A 17,496-nucleotide genomic window follows, 5' to 3' on the forward strand; every position below is an offset into this window, starting at 1 on the left:
TGTTTAACAGTCTTATGGCCTGGAGATAGAAGTGGCTTCATTCTCTCAGTCCCAGCTTTGATGCACCTGTACTGTCTCCAACTGCTAGGGGCGGCAGGTAGCCGAGTGGTCAGAGTGAGCTGACAAGTTAACTATCTGTTGTTAACCCACTGTTCCCCGGGCGCCGAAGACGTGGATGTCGATTATGGCAGCCCCTCACACCTCTCTGATTCAGAGGGATTTGGTTAAATGCTGATGACACATTTCCGTTGAAGCCATTCAGTTGTACAACTGACTAGATATCCCCTTTCCAAGATGGTAACAGGGTGAACAGGCCGTGTCTCTGGTGGCTGAGGTTTTGATGATCTTCCTAGCCTTCCACAGAGATCATCTACAATGCATATGTAATGAGTTGAAAAACTTAGACACTACAACAGACACCCCCTTAGTTAAAACAAACAAGGCTTATTTGTCTAGCTAATCAATCTCCCTTTTATATTCTACATGGTTTAGTAGTAGTTAGTCCATCAGTCCAATAATGTCGCTGTGGTAGTGGGGGGAACAGGAAGTTCCGGGTTGGTGCCCACCATTCTACAGAATAAAGAAAACGCCAGAACTGTGCTGACCGTTTCTCTTTATTATTACAGGTATGTAATAGAACGTTTAAACGGACTAACATCGAAATAACGTTTGGATAAGGTTTTGTGTCAAACCGAGTGAGTGAAGAACGTGAGAAAAAAACATTTACGAGCACACGGCGTGGTGTCCACCACACGTTTTCAATTGTAAGGCTTTCATTGTTCGTATACAGCTCAGTGGGTTTCGCCTGGGGATGTTCAGTACAAAAACGCTGTGGAAGTTGCAGATAGAAATGCCTTGAATAGAACTGACATGATTCCTTAGAATCAGATGCATGTTTGTTCTACATAATACATCTATATCTGATCGTGGCCAACGTCTCCGTCCTCCCCGCTTGTCCCTACCTATGTGAAGATAGCTACAATAACGATTAGCCACAATAGTGGAATTTGCGGTTCAACCTCACAGTAAAAGTACCTACGGTAATTGAAAGTGATGAACGAATAGAAAATAGTGGAATCATTCCATATTTGGGTTAGATAATGATAACATGATTGGAATTTTACTTAATTTAAAATGAATTACAATAATTGATTAAATTGGGGAAAAAAGGAGAAAAGAACGTTTGAAATCCCACTGTGTATATGTTGGACTGCATCATTTGCATTGGGGACATTTTTATATGTACTTATGAAACTGGTTGGATTGTGCACCCAGGAAACAGGTGATACCCACAGAATACAATTACCAAGAGTTAACACATATTAATGTCTTAGCTCTTATTGCAGGACTTTGACTCAAAAATCACCTTCCCAGTCAGTCTATTACAGGGGTTCTCCAGTACTATTTGAGAAGGTCCAGTCACACAAGTTTCCTAGGTGGCAAAAGTCCAGATGGATATTGTAATTTATTGGCGTAACAAACCCCAACTTGCAACCCCAAAATCTTCACAACCCTGTTGTTGGCAGGTTTAAATGTAATATCACACAATTCTAAACATTTTGAGATGTGGGGCAACATTTTTGTTGTTGCAGTTTTAAAGCTAATTTCCTGCAATTTTACACATTTCCATGTCTTCTGTGTTTATATGATACCAGGGGTCGAAACCCAACCCAAAAAAAAAAAAGTATTATTATGTATATATTTGGGTTCCGTGGTCCGTATTGACCCGTTCTGGATGTGGACCGTGGTCTGTATTGACCCAGTCTGGATCTGGACCGAGGTCTGTATTGACCCGCTCTGGATCTGGACCGTGGTCCGTATTGACCCAGTCTGGATCCGGACCGAGGTCCGTATTGACCCAGTCTGGATCCGGACCGAGGTCCGTATTGACCCAGTCTGGATCCGGACCGAGGTCCGTATTGACCCAGTCTGGATCCGGACCGAGGTCCGTATTGACCCAGTCTGGATCCGGACCGAGGTCCGTATTGACCCAGTCTGGATCCGGACCGTGGTCCGTATTGACCCAGTCTGGATCCGGGCCGTGGTCCGTATTGACCCAGTCTGGATCCGGGCCGTGGTCCGTATTGACCCAGTCTGGATCCGGACTGAGGTCCACCAGTTGAGTATGGAGGGTCTTTTGTTTGTGTTGGACATTCATATTGCACTCTACAGTCTTACCTATGGATTGTTCAGCCTACTCAGTGACACCCACAGAACACAACTATGTAGAGTTTACACAAATATTAGCATCTCAGCTCTATTGCAAATCAAATCAAATGTATTTATATAGCCCTTCGTACATCAGCTGATATCTCAAAGTGCTGTACAGAAACCCAGCCTAAAACCCCAAACAGCAAGCAATGCAGGTGTAGAAGCACGGTGGCTGGGAAAACTCCCTAGAAAGGCCAAAACCTAGGAAGAAACCTAGAGAGGAACCAGGCTATGTGGGGTGGCCAGTCCTCTTCTGGCTGTGCCGGGTGGAGATTATAATAGAACATGGACAAGATGTTCAAATGTTCATAAATGACCAGCATGGTCGAATAATAGTAAGGCAGAACAGTTGAAACTGGAGCAGGACTCTGAAAACTCTGCTGTCCGGGAGTTGAACCCCGTCAGCTAAATTGTCATGATAATCAGTGGTTTCAAGTTTCTCTGTACATTTTTGAGGAGATGATAACAACAATAAATTAATACTTCTGCATTTCCCTCTGTGTTAAACACATAGATTCTCATTGCCAATAGACTCAGGATAACTCCTGATAAAGTTGGGTAGCTGATGGGCCTATTCAGCGCTTAAATAGACAACATGATTAGTCACAGGAACCAGGACTAATAAAGCCAATGCAACTGGCTGTTTTACAAACGCTAGGCCTTCCACATGGATGGACATTCATAAAGTTATAGGCCGACACTGTAGGATACACCCCAGTAAACACAGACCGACGTCTTTTGAATGTCTTTGTTTGACTTGGCCCAAACCTTAGACCGGACCAGATCTGAACCAATCACATCATTAGGCAGGATTTCATTGACCCGCGTTCGACAAAAGTAATGTGACAAAAAATATTTGCGACGGCAGATATGAGAAATGTTATAAAGCTCAACATTTTTAATCGTTTGATGATGGATTTTTCTTTTGTCAAAGTTTCTTTATTCCCGACAAGTGAGGATAGAAGCTGTGTTAAAAAACAACAACGTATGATTGCGGAATCATTTTGACGGTACGAGGTGCGTCATTACTAACAGCTGTTTTTATCGATACAAGATAATTAAATGAAAGCACTAGCGGGCCATTGTCTGATCTATTTTCTATACGAACTTTCTCTAAATGTCAACAAAAAAAATAATTGGACAAGTTATTGGAGACAGCTACTGTTTCACAAGATTGGAACGCATAGTACAGCAGAGTACAGGAACGTAAAGTTTAGTAGAGTACAACAATACAGAGTATAGTACAGTATAACGTGTATCTTGAGTTTTTAAATGTTTAAATTTATTTATTGGCAATTCACAACATATTAATACATATTTTTTTTTCTTCTCTAAATGATCCTTGTACAATTAAAGGTTGAATACACTGCATTTCTAACAGTCAATAATCTAATGAAGTCTAACACCCATTAATCATTGTATTATTTTATCAAAATAGTTTAACCTGCTATTTTTTGTTGTTGCAATAATCACTTCTCTCAAGCCCAGGTGCTGGTGATTAACCTGCTAATCTTTATGTTTCAAGTTTATGTAACAGTGTAACTTTAGACCGTCCCCTCGCCCATACTCGGGGGGGGGGGGGACTACGACTTCAAGGTCTCAGAGCAAGTGACGTCAACGATTAAAACGCTAACTAGCCGTTTCACATCCGTTACATTTAGTCAAATTGGATCTATTTGCTAACAAGGTTGAACAGTTTAATTGTTATGAACACACCCTTATTTCTGTCTCCAACTGTTTGAAAAGCATTTTAGCCTGTTCGCTTTGTTCAGATGTTAAATCAAGTGGCCAAAACCTTATTTCTCAGAATGAGAACAAGTTGCTTACAGTGCATTCTGAAGGTTTTCAGACCCCTTTTCCACATTTTGTATTTACCCTTATACTAAAATTGATTAAATGAAATGTTTTTCCTCATCAATCTACACACATAATGACAAAGCAAAAACAGATTTTTAGAATTTTTTGCAAATTTACAAAAAAATTCAAAACCGCAATGCTTTATTTCCATATTTATTCAGACCCTTTGCTATGAGACTCAGAATTGAGCTCAGGTGCATCCTGTTTCCATTGATCATCCTTGATGTTTCTACAACTTGATTGTTGTCCACCTGTAGTAAATTCAATTGATCGGACATGATTTGGAAAGGCACACACCTGGCAATATAAGGTCCCACATTTGACAGTGCATGTCAGAGCAAAAACCAAGTCATGAGGTCAAAGGAATTGTCCGTAGAGCTCTGAGACAGGATTGACTCTTCCTAGAGCTGGCCGCCCTGCCAAACTGGGCAATAGGGGGAGTAGGTCCTTGGTCAGGGAGGTGACCAAGAACCCAATGGTCACTCTGACAGAACTCCAGACTTCCTCTGTGGAAATGGGAGAACTTTCCAGAAGGACAACCATCTATGCAGCACTCCACCAGTCAGTCCTTTATTGTAGAGTGGCCAGATGGAAGCAACTCCTTAGTAAAGGCACATGACAGCCCGGTTGGAGTTTGCCAAAAGGCACCTAAAGGACTCTGACCATGACGAACAAGATTCTCTGGTCTGATGAAACCAAGATTAATCTCTTTGGGCTGAATGCCAAGTGTCACATCTGGAGGAAACGTGGCACCATCCCTACAGTGAGTCATGGTGGTGGCAGCGTCATGTTGTGTGGATGTTTTTCAGCGGCAGGGACTGAGAGACAAGTCAGGATCGAGGAAAGATGAATGGAGCAGGGAGATCCTTGATGAAAACCTGCTAAGGACCTCAGACTGGGGTGAAGGTTCACCTTCCAACAGGACAACGACCCTAAGTACACAGCCAAGACAATGCAGGAGTGGCTTTGGGACAACTCTCTGAATGTCCTTGAGTGGCCCAGCCAGAGCCCGGACTTGATCCAGATTGAACATCTCTGGAGAGACCTGAAAATGACTGTGCAGCGACGCTCCCCATCCATCCTGACAGAGCTTGATAGGATCTGCAGAGAAGAATGAAAGAAACTCCCCAAATACAGATTATAATGTCAAACCCAAAAAGACTTAAGGCTGTAATCGCTGCCAAAGGTGCTTCAACAAAGTACTGAGTAAATGGGTCTGAATACTTATATAAATATGATATTTCTGTTTTACATTTTTAATACATTTGCAAAATATTCTTAAAACCTGTTTTCGCTTTGTCATTATGGGGTGTATTGTCTGTAGATTGATGAGGGGAAAAAACTATTTAATACATTTTAGAATAAGGCTGTAACGTAACAAAATGTGTAAAATGTCGAGTTCTGAATATTATCTGAATGCACTGTTTAGGAAATCTAGTTTAGCATACGCTAAGTTCATTTACGTAGTGAGCCCTTTATAGTGTGAACTTTGTGTCTAATGTAAGGATGAATTGAATGTTTTGTTGTCAGCTCTTAGCTACCTGATCAAATAGTTATAGTTTGAGAATAAAGATTGTGTCAGAACTTTCAAGACTCATACTTTGTACTTTTCTCTTTATTACTACAGGCCGACTCAGATTAAGTCTGAGGCCAGTAACATCAACATTGAGGACAAACCAGCCTGCCTCTCTCCTTCCACACTGAGTCCAAACCTACAGTCACTGGGTCCTGATTGTGACAGTGGAGCCCAGTTTGCACTGCAGGATCCAGAGATGGCATCAGTGAAGCTGGAAGACTGCAGTCAAACACTGGAGCTGAATGTCAACATTAAAGATGAAGAAGAGGAGGAGAAGATTGGGAAATCTGTTTATCACGGTAAGAACAGGTTCTAACTATATCTTCAGAAGTTAGACCTCCATAAGTTATGACCCAGTCTATTGATAGGTTGAATTCTGTAATTCTGACAACATGTCCCTGAACAACTGGGTTATCTGAAGTGATCAGAGAGGAGACTAAAGAAGTGAAGTAGACAAACTGTCAGCGTTTTAAAGTTATACGAAATGAGTCTGTGTAGTTACTAACCCTTGTAATAGTGAGTGGAGGATTATATGACTCATAATATTCACTCCTTTCTGCCCTCAACTGTGGAACAGCTTTTAGGCCATAGACCCCATTTAGTCGACTGGTCAATTGTTGGTCAATAGGCTGTTAGTTGACCAATATTTTTTTAGTCAAGCAAATATACAGTACCAGCCAAAAGTTTGGACACACCCATTCTTTATTTTTTACTATTTTCTACATTGTAGAATGATACTGATGACATCAAAACTACGAAATAACACATAGAATCATGTAGTAACCAAAAAGTGTTATTTTAGATTGTTCAAAGTAGCCACCCTTTGCCTTGATGACAGCTTTGCACACTCTTGGCATTCACTCAACCAACTTCATGAGGAATGCTTTTCCAACAGTCTTGAAGGGGTTCCCACATATGCTGAGCACTTGTTAGCTGCTTTTCCTTCACTCTGCGGTCCAACTCATTCTAAACCATCTCAATTGGGTAGTGGGGGTCATCTGATGCAGCACTCCATCACTTTCCTTCTTGGTCAAATAGCCCTTACACAGCCTGGAGGTGTGTTGGGTCATTGTCCTGTTGAAAAACAAATAATAGCCCCACTAAGCGCAAACCAGTTGGGGTGGCGTATTGCTGCAGAATGCTGTGGTAGTCATGATGGTTAAGTGTGCCTTGAATTCTAAATAAATCACTGACAGTGTCACCAGCAGAGCACCCCCACACCATCAGTCCTGCTCCTCCATGCTTCACGGTGGGAAGGAGGACCTAGTCTGCTCCTCCATGCTTCACGGTGGGAAGGAGGACCTAGTCTGCTCCTCCATGCTTCACGGTGGGAAGGAGGACCTAGTCTGCTCCTCACAAAGATACGGTGGTTGAAATAAAAAATCTCAGTTGATGTTGGGATGTCTGTTACTTGAACTCTGTGAAGCAGTTATTTGGGCTGCAATTTTTGAGGCTGGTAAACTCTAATGAACTTATCCTCTGCAGCAGAGTCTGGGTCTTCCTTTCCTGTGGCGGTCCTCATGAAAGCCAGTTTCATCATAGCACTTGATGTTTTTTGCGAATGCACTTGAAGAATCTTTCAAAGTTCTTGACATCTTCCGGATTGACTGACCGTGTATTAAGGTAACGATGGACTGTCGTTTCTCTTTGCTTATTTGAGCAGTTATTGTCATAATATGGATTTGGTCTTTTACCAAATAGGGCTCTTTTGTATACTTCTGTATACTAGGCTCAAACGCATTAAGAAGATAAGAAATTCCACAAATTAACTTTTAACAAGGCACACCTGTTAATTGAAATGCATTCCAGGTGACTACCTCATGAAGTGGGTTGAGAGAATGCCAAGAGTGTGCAGCGCTGTCATCAAGGCAAAGGGTGTCAACTTTGAAGAATCTCAAATATAAAATTATCTTTGATTTGTTTAACACTTTTTTGGTTACTACATGATTCCATGTGTGTTATTTCATAGTTTTGATGTCTTCACTATTATTCTACAATGTAGAAAATAGTCAAAGTAAAGAAAACCCTTGAATGAGTAGGTGTGTCCAAACTGTTGGCTGGTACTGAATATATAAAAAATGCACACAAGCCATCTGTCTGATTCACGCCTGTCTGGGTGGACTAGTCCATTTGCCTGTCTGGGTGGACTAGTCCATTTGCCTGTCTGGGTGGACTAGTCCATTTGCCTGTCTGGGTGGACTAGTCCATTTGCCTGTCTGGGTGGACTAGTCCATTTGCCTGTCTGGGTGGACTAGTCCATTTGCCTGTCTGGGTGGACTAGTCCATTTGCCTGTCTGGGTGGACTAGTCCCTTGCTCTGTCTGGGTGGACTAGTCCCTTTGCCTGTCTGGGTGGACTAGTCCCTTTGCCTGTCTGGGTGGACTAGTCCCTTTGCCTGTCTGGGTGGACTAGTCCCTTTGCCTGTCTGGGTGGACTAGTCCCTTTGCCTGTCTGGGTGGACTAGTCCCTTTGCCTGTCTGGGTGGACTAGTCCCTTTGCCTGTCTGGGTGGACTAGTCCATTGCCTGTCTGGGTAGACTTTAGTCCACTGCCTGTCTGGGTGGACTCGTCTGTTGCGGAGGGGATGGCACACCACTATCACCAGTATATACATTCAATATATTATTATTACAGTCTTACCATTGTCATTGTAGGAGTGTACACATTGTTTGCAGAGCGTACAACCTAGGCTACACTTGTGAGAAAGGTTTTGGTGTATTTCCTTCCATTTGCGAGTTTACAATTTATTTTTTGTCTTTTGTTAAGAGTGCTCCTGTCAATGTTGAGTAAGGACACACACCTGATTATGCCTATAGGCTAGCCTGCCTGATTACACATAGAAGTAGGCCTATAGTCTAGCTGGCCTGATTACACATAGAAGTAGGCCTATAGTCTACCTGGCCTGATTACACAGAAGTAGGCATATAGGCTGGCCTGATTACACATTATATAGTCTGATTATATAGGCTGACCTGATTACACATTGAAGTAGGCCTATAGGCTAGCTGGCCTGATTACACATAGAAGTAGGCCTATAGGCTACCTGGCCTGATTACACATAGAAGTAGGCCTATAGGCTACCTGGCCCTGATTACACATAGAAGTAGGCCTATAGTCTACCTGGCCTGATTACACATAAAAGTAGGCCTATAGGCTACCTGACCTGATTACACATAGAAGTAGGCCTATAGGCTAGCTGGCCTCTATGCAAATGTAGGCCTATAAATGTGCCCATTTGGGGATCTGAAACTATTCCTGATTGTCTTCACTCACCGTCACTGTGGAGTTTCTCAAATAAAAAATGTCTTCACCTGAAACAGCAAGTAAACAAAGTATGTTTCTATATCCATTGAGAATGACAATAGTTCCTCAATGTAGCCTATTTAAAAAGTATTTCCATCTCTCTCCCTTTTGATAACCACTCAGCATGACAGGGGAAAAAATGTAATTCTCTGATCCAGTGGAAATGTCATAAAATAGGCCTACCAGATTACTTCTTATCCCTTGCGCAAAATAGCCTACAGCTCTGTCTGTCTGGAGCTCGCTGGCATGAGAAACTCTGTAAGGGCCCAAAATATTTTATACAAGGTTGCAAGTTTGCTAGCACAGGCCAGACCAAATTAATAGTTGATATTATGTTTCAAGTTTCTTGCAGACAGGCCATGTGCAGCCAATTTGATTTATAGGATATCTATTTTCATCAGGGTATTTTCTACCTGCAGGTTGCAATGTTTTTATTTGTTGGCTTTATGTAGGCTATTTTTACATATTGGCAATGGAAGTTACTTTTAGATTCATTTTAATTTAGATATAATTTTGATTAACCACATGACATTGATTTGAGATGTAAATACTTTATTATAAATGAAATGAAAATCATAACGCAGCAGCGGGAGGAGGAGAGTCCAGAACAGATGTATTTTATTCTGGTTACACTATATTGATCTCTGGCTCCCTCTTGAGTATTTTGTGTGTCTTCATTTTTTAAGTTGCATTTTTAAGTTGCTTAAAGCATCAGACAAGCTCTGTAGCCTCCATATAGGTGATTTTTTCCAGCACATATATATGGAAAAAATACACGTTTTTAAAATGAAAACATTTGGTTGAAAGAAAACAAGACTCTCGGTCGAACGGGAATCATTTTTTTGTCGGGACAGCCCTAATAGCTTTATTCCCTGTATTGTACAGCCTACTGTTATGAAGTCATATGTATATCACACCAACTGACTGGTTCTTCTGATGTTGTTCACACAGGAGACCATGTTGAGACATTCTCTACATCCAGAGAGCAACAGCAGGAAGATCACAGAGCTAAGAGGTCTCACCACTGCCCACATTGTGAGGAGATTTTCCCAATTCTATCAAAACTAGAAATACACCTAAAAATACACACAGGAGATAATCTGTATTCCTGCACTGACTGTGGGAAGAGTTTCACAACATCACAGGCTCTGACAGTTCATCTGCGAGTCCACACTGGAGAAAAACCTTACTCCTGCTCTGACTGTGGGGAGAGTTTCTCTCAACAGAGCAGCTTAAAAACACACCAACGTATACACACAGGAGAGAAGCCTTACTCATGCTCTGACTGTGGGAAGAGTTTCTCGGTATCAAGCAACTTAAAAACACACCTAAAAATACACACCGGGAGAAGCCTTACTTCTGCTCTGACTGTGGGGCGAGTTTCTCTCAACAGAGCCACTTACAAACCCACCAACATATACACACAGGAGAGAAGCATTACTTCTGCTCTGACTGCGGAAAATTCTTCACAACATCAGCTGAGTTAAGAGTTCATCAGAGAACACACACAGGAGAGAAGCCTTACTGCTGCTCTGACTGTGGGAAAGGTTTCTCTCAACAGGTCCACTTAAAATGTCACCAGCGAATACACACAGGAGAGAAGCCTTACTCCTGCTCTGACTGTGGAAAGAGTTTCACCCGATTGGATATATTAAAATGTCACCAGCGAATACATACAGGAGATAAGCCTTACTCCTGCTCTGACTGTGGGAAGAGTTTCTCCCAACAGGGCAACTTAAAAATACACCAACGTATACATAAAGGAGAGAAGCCTTATTCCTGTTCTGACTGTGGAAAATGCTTCACAACATCAACTGAGCTAAAATCTCATCAGAGAACACACACAGGAGAGAAGCCTTACTACTGCTCTGACTGTGGGAAGAGTTTTTCCCGATTGGCTACCTTAAAAACACATCAATGTATACATAAAGGAGAGAAGCCTCATCACTTCTCTCAGACCAACTAAGATTAAAGTCACTATCAATTAATCCTCATCCCATAAAATAATTGGCGATGTTGAATTGGATCAAATGAAGAAAGCTTAGAACACGTTTCTCACTGTGAGAGAACTGTGCAGAGGAAAGGGAGCGTCATCTTCCATCTTTTTTAAAACTTCAAAACATAGAAATGCGCCATTTTCACATGTGTTGTTGTTGGGGTGGTGCTGAGGATGATGAATAGGAAGTTGAAACATTTTAAAATGTCCCTTTAAAACCTCTTGGGTCGACCCGGGACGCATGCATCCCATCTAGACATCCGGAAATGCAAATGCACTACGCTAAATGCTAATAGCACTCGTTAAAACTCAAATGTTCATTAAAACACACATGCAGGGTACTGATTTAAAGCTACACTCGTTGTGAATCCAGCCAACAAGTCAGATTTTTAAAATGCTTTTCGGCGAAAGCATGAGAAGCTATTATCTGATAGCATGCAACACCCCAAAAGACCTGCAGGGGACGTAAACAAAATAATTAGCATAGTCGGCGCTACACAAAACACAGAAATAAAATATAAAACATTCATTACCTTTGACGATCTTCTTTGTTGGCACTCCTAGATGTCCCATAAACATCACTATTGGGTCTTTTTTCGATTAAATCGGTCCATATATAGCCTAGATATCGATCTATGAAGAGTGTGTGATCAAGGAAAAAACAGCGTTTTATAACGCAACGTCATTTTTAAAAATTAAAAAAGTCTACGATAAACTTTCACAAAATACTTCGAAATACTTTTGTAATGACACTTTAGGTATTAGTAAACTTTAATAATCTATCAAAATGATCACGGGGCGATGTACATTCAATAGCTCCACGTCTTCAAATCATGTTCAGAAATTTCTACTCCAAAACATCCTGTCGGAGACCAGAGGAAATGGGCCGTCTCTTGTTTGTTTGACCAAGAAACAAAGCCTAGGCAATTGACAAGACTGGTGACATCGTGTGGAAGCTGTAGGAATTGCAATCTCGGCTCCAGGTAATTTGGTTTCCATTCAACAATACATGCAAGTGGCGCATTGATACTTTTTCCAGTTTTCAGTGATCAGTTTTTCTTCCGCTTTTCGATGAAACGCAGGCTCTGTTACAGTCACAGCCGTGATTTAACCATTTTTAGAAACGTCAGTGTTTTCTATCCACACATACTAATCATATGCATATACTATATTCCTGGCATGAGTAGCAGGACGCTGAAATGTTGAGCGATTTTTAACAGAATGTTCGAAAAAGTAGGGGGTAGGATTAACAGGTTTTAAGGAAAAAACAATAGGATGGTGGTTGGTCGGGTGGATGGATGGATCAGCATATAACATGAAAGTCTAGCAACCCAACGGTTGCATGTTCAAATCTCATCACGTACAACTTTAGCATTTTAGCTAATAAGCAACTTTGCAACTACACTACATGACCAAAAGTACACTACCATTCAAAAGTTTGGGGTCACTTAGAAATGTCCTTGTTTTTTAAAGAAAATCTATTGTTTTTGTCCATTTAAAATAACATCAAATTGATCAGAAATACAGTGTAGACATTGTTCATGTTGTAAATTACTATTGTAGCTGGAAACAGCTGATTTTTCAAATGGAAAATCTACATAGGTGTACAGAGGCCCATCATCAGCAGCCATCACTCCTGTGTTCCAATGGCACGTTGTTAGCTAATCCAAGTTTATCATTTAAAAAGGCTAATTGAACAATAGCAAACCCTTTTGCAATTATGTTAGTACAGCTGAAAACAGTTGTGCCCGATTAAAGAAGCAATAAAACTAGACTAGTTGAGTATCGGGAGCATCAGCATTTGTGGGTTTGATTACAGGCTCAAAATGTCTAGAAACAAAGAACTTTCTTCTGAAACTCGTCAGTCTATTCTTGTTCTGAGAAATGAAGGCTATTCCATGGGAGAAATTGCCAAGAAACTGAAAATCTCGTACGATGTTGTGTACTACTCCCTTCACAGATCAGAGCAATCTGGCCCTAACCAGAATATCAAGAGGAGTGGGAGGCCCCAGTGCACAACTGAGCAAGAAGTACATTAATGTCTAGTTTGAGAAAGTCCTCAACTGGTAGCTTCATTAAATTAGTACCCGCAAAACACCAGTCTCAACGTCAACAGTGACGAGGCGACTCCGGGATGCTGGCCTTCTAGGCAGTCTCAGACTGGCCAATAAAAAGAAAAGATTAAGATGGGCAAAAGAACACAGACACTGGACCGAGGAACTCTGACTAGATGGCCAGCATCCCGGAGTCACCTCTTCACTGTTGAATTTGAGACCTCACTGTATTTCCAATCAATTTGATGTTATTTTAATGGACAAACAAATGGCTTTTCTTTAAAAAAAACAAGGACATTTCTTATTGGCCCCGAACTTTTGAGCGGTAGTGTATGTGGGCACCTGCTCGTCAAACATCTAATTTCAAAATCATGGGCATTAATATGGACTTGGTTCCCCTTTTGCTGCAATAACGGCCGTCACTCTTCTGGGAAGGCTTCCCACCAGATGTTGGAACATTGCTGTGGGGACTTTTTCCATTTAGCCACAAGAGCATTAGTGAGTTCGGGCACTGATGTTGGGCGATTAGGTCTGGCTCGCAGTCAACGTTTCAATTCAACCCAAAGGTGTTCGATGGGGTTAAGGTCAGGGCTCTGTACAGGCCAGTCAAGTTCTTCCACACTGATCTCTACAAACCATCTGTGTATGGACGTCTTATTTGTGCTCGGGGGCATTGTCACGCTGCAACAGGAAAGGGCCTTCCCCAAACTGTTGCCGCAAAGTTGTCAGCACAGAATCATCTATAATGTCATTGTATGCTGTAGCGTTAAGATTTCCCTTCACTGGAACTAAGGGGACTAATCCGAACCATGAAAAACGGCCCCAGACCATTAGTTGTCCTCCACCAAACTTTACAGTTGGCACTATGCATTGGGGCAGGTAGCGTTCTCCTGGCATCCACCAAACCCAGATTCATCCGTCAGACTGCTAGATGATGAAGCGTGATTCATCACTCCAGAGAACATGTTTCTACTGCTTCAGTCCAATGACTGTGAGCTTTACACCACTCCAGAGAACATGTTTCTACTGCTTCAGTCCAATGACTGTGAGCTTTACACCACTCCAGAGAACATGTTTCTACTGCTTCAGTCCAATGACTGTGAGCTTTACACCACTCCAGCCAACGCTTGGCATTGCACATGGTGATCTTAGGCATGTGTGCTGCTGCTCGGCCATGGAAACCCATTTTCTGAAGCTCCCGACGAACAGTTCTCGTTGACGTTGCTTCCAGCAGCAGTTTGGAACTTGATTGTGAGTGATGCAACCGAGAACAGACCATTTTTACATGCTTCAGCACTCAGCGGTCCTGTGTTTTGAGCTTGTGTGGCTTTACCACTTCACGGCTGAGCCGTTGCTCCTAGACATTTCCATTTCACAGTGACCGCACTTACAGTTGAACAGGGCAGCTCAAGCATGGCAGACATTTTATGAACTGACGGTGCCACGTTGAAAGTCACAAAGCTCTTCATTAAGGCCATTCTACTGCCAATGCATGGCTGTGTGCTCGATTTTATACTCCTGTCAGCAAAGGGTGTGGCGGAAATATACAAATCCACTATTTTGAAGGGGTGTCCTCATACTTTTGTATATCAAGTCTGCTTAACATGTTAGCCTAGCATGCAACTACTTACCATGTTAATGTTAGCAACAACAAATTGGAATACGTAAAATATCATACGTATATCTAATTCGTAACATACTATACATCCCACAAATCGTATTATAGTTATAGACAATGTAACATAACATACCGTAAAATACTAAATAGTGTGCAATGTTCTTTTGATTTTTTTTTTTACATATAGTACATTTTGCTCTGACACCAAGTTGTCCCTCTGCAGTTCTCTGTGGAAATGAGCTAGTAGACACATGTATCAGATAGAGATGGTGTCAGTTCTTTTTTTACTACACAACAACTTTTGTTTAATGATACACAGGCTATGAAATGACTACGTGTTTATTAAATTGTCTTTTAAAACAAGATTCATTATTTTAGTCATTGATCATTAATACATTTGGATAACTGTAACGAACTTAATTGATCTGCTAATGAAAAATAAACATTCTACATGAATTTGTGCTGGTCAACCTTTGTTTTTCTGGGTTATCTATACATAAAATACTATGTTTCTGTTTAATTCATGGAATTCAAAGTCATTTACATGTCTATCTACTCAAAACATGTCACTACACCTTTACACATCACCATGGGGACAAGCCAATTTGCTAGCCACCGGTAATTGCTACAATACACACACATAGATCTTTTGCATTATAAAGGACTTACATATGTTTCTTATTAAATAACAGTTAAATAAAATGAAAAAAAAAGTATTGTCATTTTGAAGTGTTTTATATGGTACCAAAGTCCAGGGACAGCATTACCACCACAAATCAACAATGACTCACTTACTATTAGGGAATGGAACCAGAGAGGAAGATTGTGTTACTCTCTCTTACTTATCGTAAGAGTAGGGGTGTTAACCCCGGGGTGCTGGCTAAATTCTCATTCTGACCATCATGGCCATCTAATCATCCCCAGCTTCCAGGCTCATTCATCCCCCCCTCCTCTCCCCTGTAACTATTCCCCAGGTTGTTGCTGTAATGAGAATGTGTTCTGTCAACTTCTCTGCTCAATTTTTTTTAAAATTACTTAAACATTAAGGTGCACTGTTCAAAATATATCTACAGTCAACGCTGTTGCTAGCACTAGCCCCCAAAATAAAGCGCCCGATCTGAGTTAACTTGGTTGAGTTTACGGAAACAAATATAATACAAGTGCCATTCCAGATGAGGAATAAGAAACGTTCAAAGCACATGTAATGTTTGGCTAAATACAATGTAATGTTGAGTTCTTACACAGGATTTGACACAGCAGGAGTAGTTTCGGGACAAGTTTTGCGTGTCCTTGAGTGGCCCAGCCATAGCCCGGACTTGAACCCGATCAAATATCTCTGGAGAGACCTGAAAATAGCTGTGTAGCAACGCTCCCCTTTCAACCTGACAGAGCTTGAGAGGATCTGCAGAGAAGAATGGGAGAAAAACTCCCCAAATACATGTGCGCCAAGCTTGTCGTGTCAAACCCTGGAGAACTCAATGCTGTAATCGCTGCCAAAGGTGCTTCAACAAAGTACTGAGTAAAGGGTCGGAAAATGTGATATTTCCGGTTTAAAAAAATATATAAATTGCAATTTCTATTTAATTTATTTGACATTCTGGGGTATTGTGTGTAGATTGATGAGGGGGGGGGGGACTATTTCATCTATTTTAGAATAAGGCTGTAACGTTACAATATGTGGAAAAAGTCAAGGGGTCTGAATACTTTCCGAAGGCACTATATATCAAGTCATTTGTCACCTAGTACAGCCAGAAGAGGAGCGGCCACTGCTCGGAGCCTGGTTCTTCTCTGGGGTTTTCCTAGGTTCCTTCTAAGGAGTTTTTACTAGTCCCTCTGCTTCTGTATTGCTTTCCGTTTGGGGTTTTAGTCTTGGTTCCTCAGCGGAGTCGACAAACACCGGGAGCATCCATTTTTCAGGAAGAAGGAAGAGAGGAAGCCAAAGCCTGAAACCTAGAAGCTTCTGGTTTCTGTCAACCTCATTGAGGCATTTATTTTTACACCTGATACGTTAGGTTAGGGTGTCTGTAAAGTAAAGCACTTTGTGACAACTGCAGATGTAAAAAGGGCTTTATATATTTTTTTGATTGAAATGTACATCACACAACTGACTGGTTCTTTGGATGATGTTCACACAGGAGACCATGTTGAGACATTCTCTACATCCAGAGAGCAACAGCAGGAAGATCACAGAGTGAAGAGGTCTCACCACTGCCCACGTTGTGAGGAGATTTTCCAATTCTATCAAGCTAAAAAACACACCTAAAAATACAGACAATGTAGAATCTTTATCCCTGCTTTGACTGTGGGAAGAGCTGCAAAATATCAAGGGATCTGACAGTTCATCAGTCAACACTGGAGAAAAGCCTTACTCCTGCTCTGACCGTTGGAGAGTTTCTCTCAACATGGCCACTTAAAAACACACCAACATACATAAATGTGAGATTCCTCATCAGTTCTCTGACTATCTAAGATTAAAATCATTCCATCACTTAATTATCAAGAAATCGTAGAACACTCTATTGTAATCCTATAGTTTCTCACTGTGACTTAATTATCAAGAAGTTGTAACACACTATTTTAGTCGTATTGTTTCTCACTGTGAGATCTGTGCAGAGGAAAGGGAGTGTTATAGAATGTTAGCCTCTCTTTACTTTACTGATCAGTATTCACTGAAACCTGCTTAATTTATCTGCAAATTAAAAATAAAGTTTGTACATTTGTACTGGTCAAACTCTTCTCTTTTGGAAAATGAATTACCAAAAAACAATGTTTCAAGTGACATATTTGCTGTTTTTCTGAAGCTGAATAAGACAGGAAGTTGAAAGGAGCATCACCAAGCTAAATCTGACCTATTCTCTAACATGTTTTGTCAGTGTAAGCAGC

General features: G+C 41.2%; 1 pseudogene; it reads left to right on the top strand.

The window, feature by feature from the left end:
* Window positions 1-562: 562 nt before the first annotated feature.
* On the top strand, window positions 563-11,320 carry LOC124024448 (annotated as a pseudogene).
* The last annotated feature ends 6,176 nt before the right edge of the window (window positions 11,321-17,496 follow it).

The sequence above is a fragment of the Oncorhynchus gorbuscha genome, unplaced genomic scaffold (assembly GCF_021184085.1).
Source record: "Oncorhynchus gorbuscha isolate QuinsamMale2020 ecotype Even-year unplaced genomic scaffold, OgorEven_v1.0 Un_scaffold_1859, whole genome shotgun sequence".
Taxonomy (NCBI): Eukaryota; Metazoa; Chordata; class Actinopteri; order Salmoniformes; family Salmonidae; genus Oncorhynchus; species Oncorhynchus gorbuscha.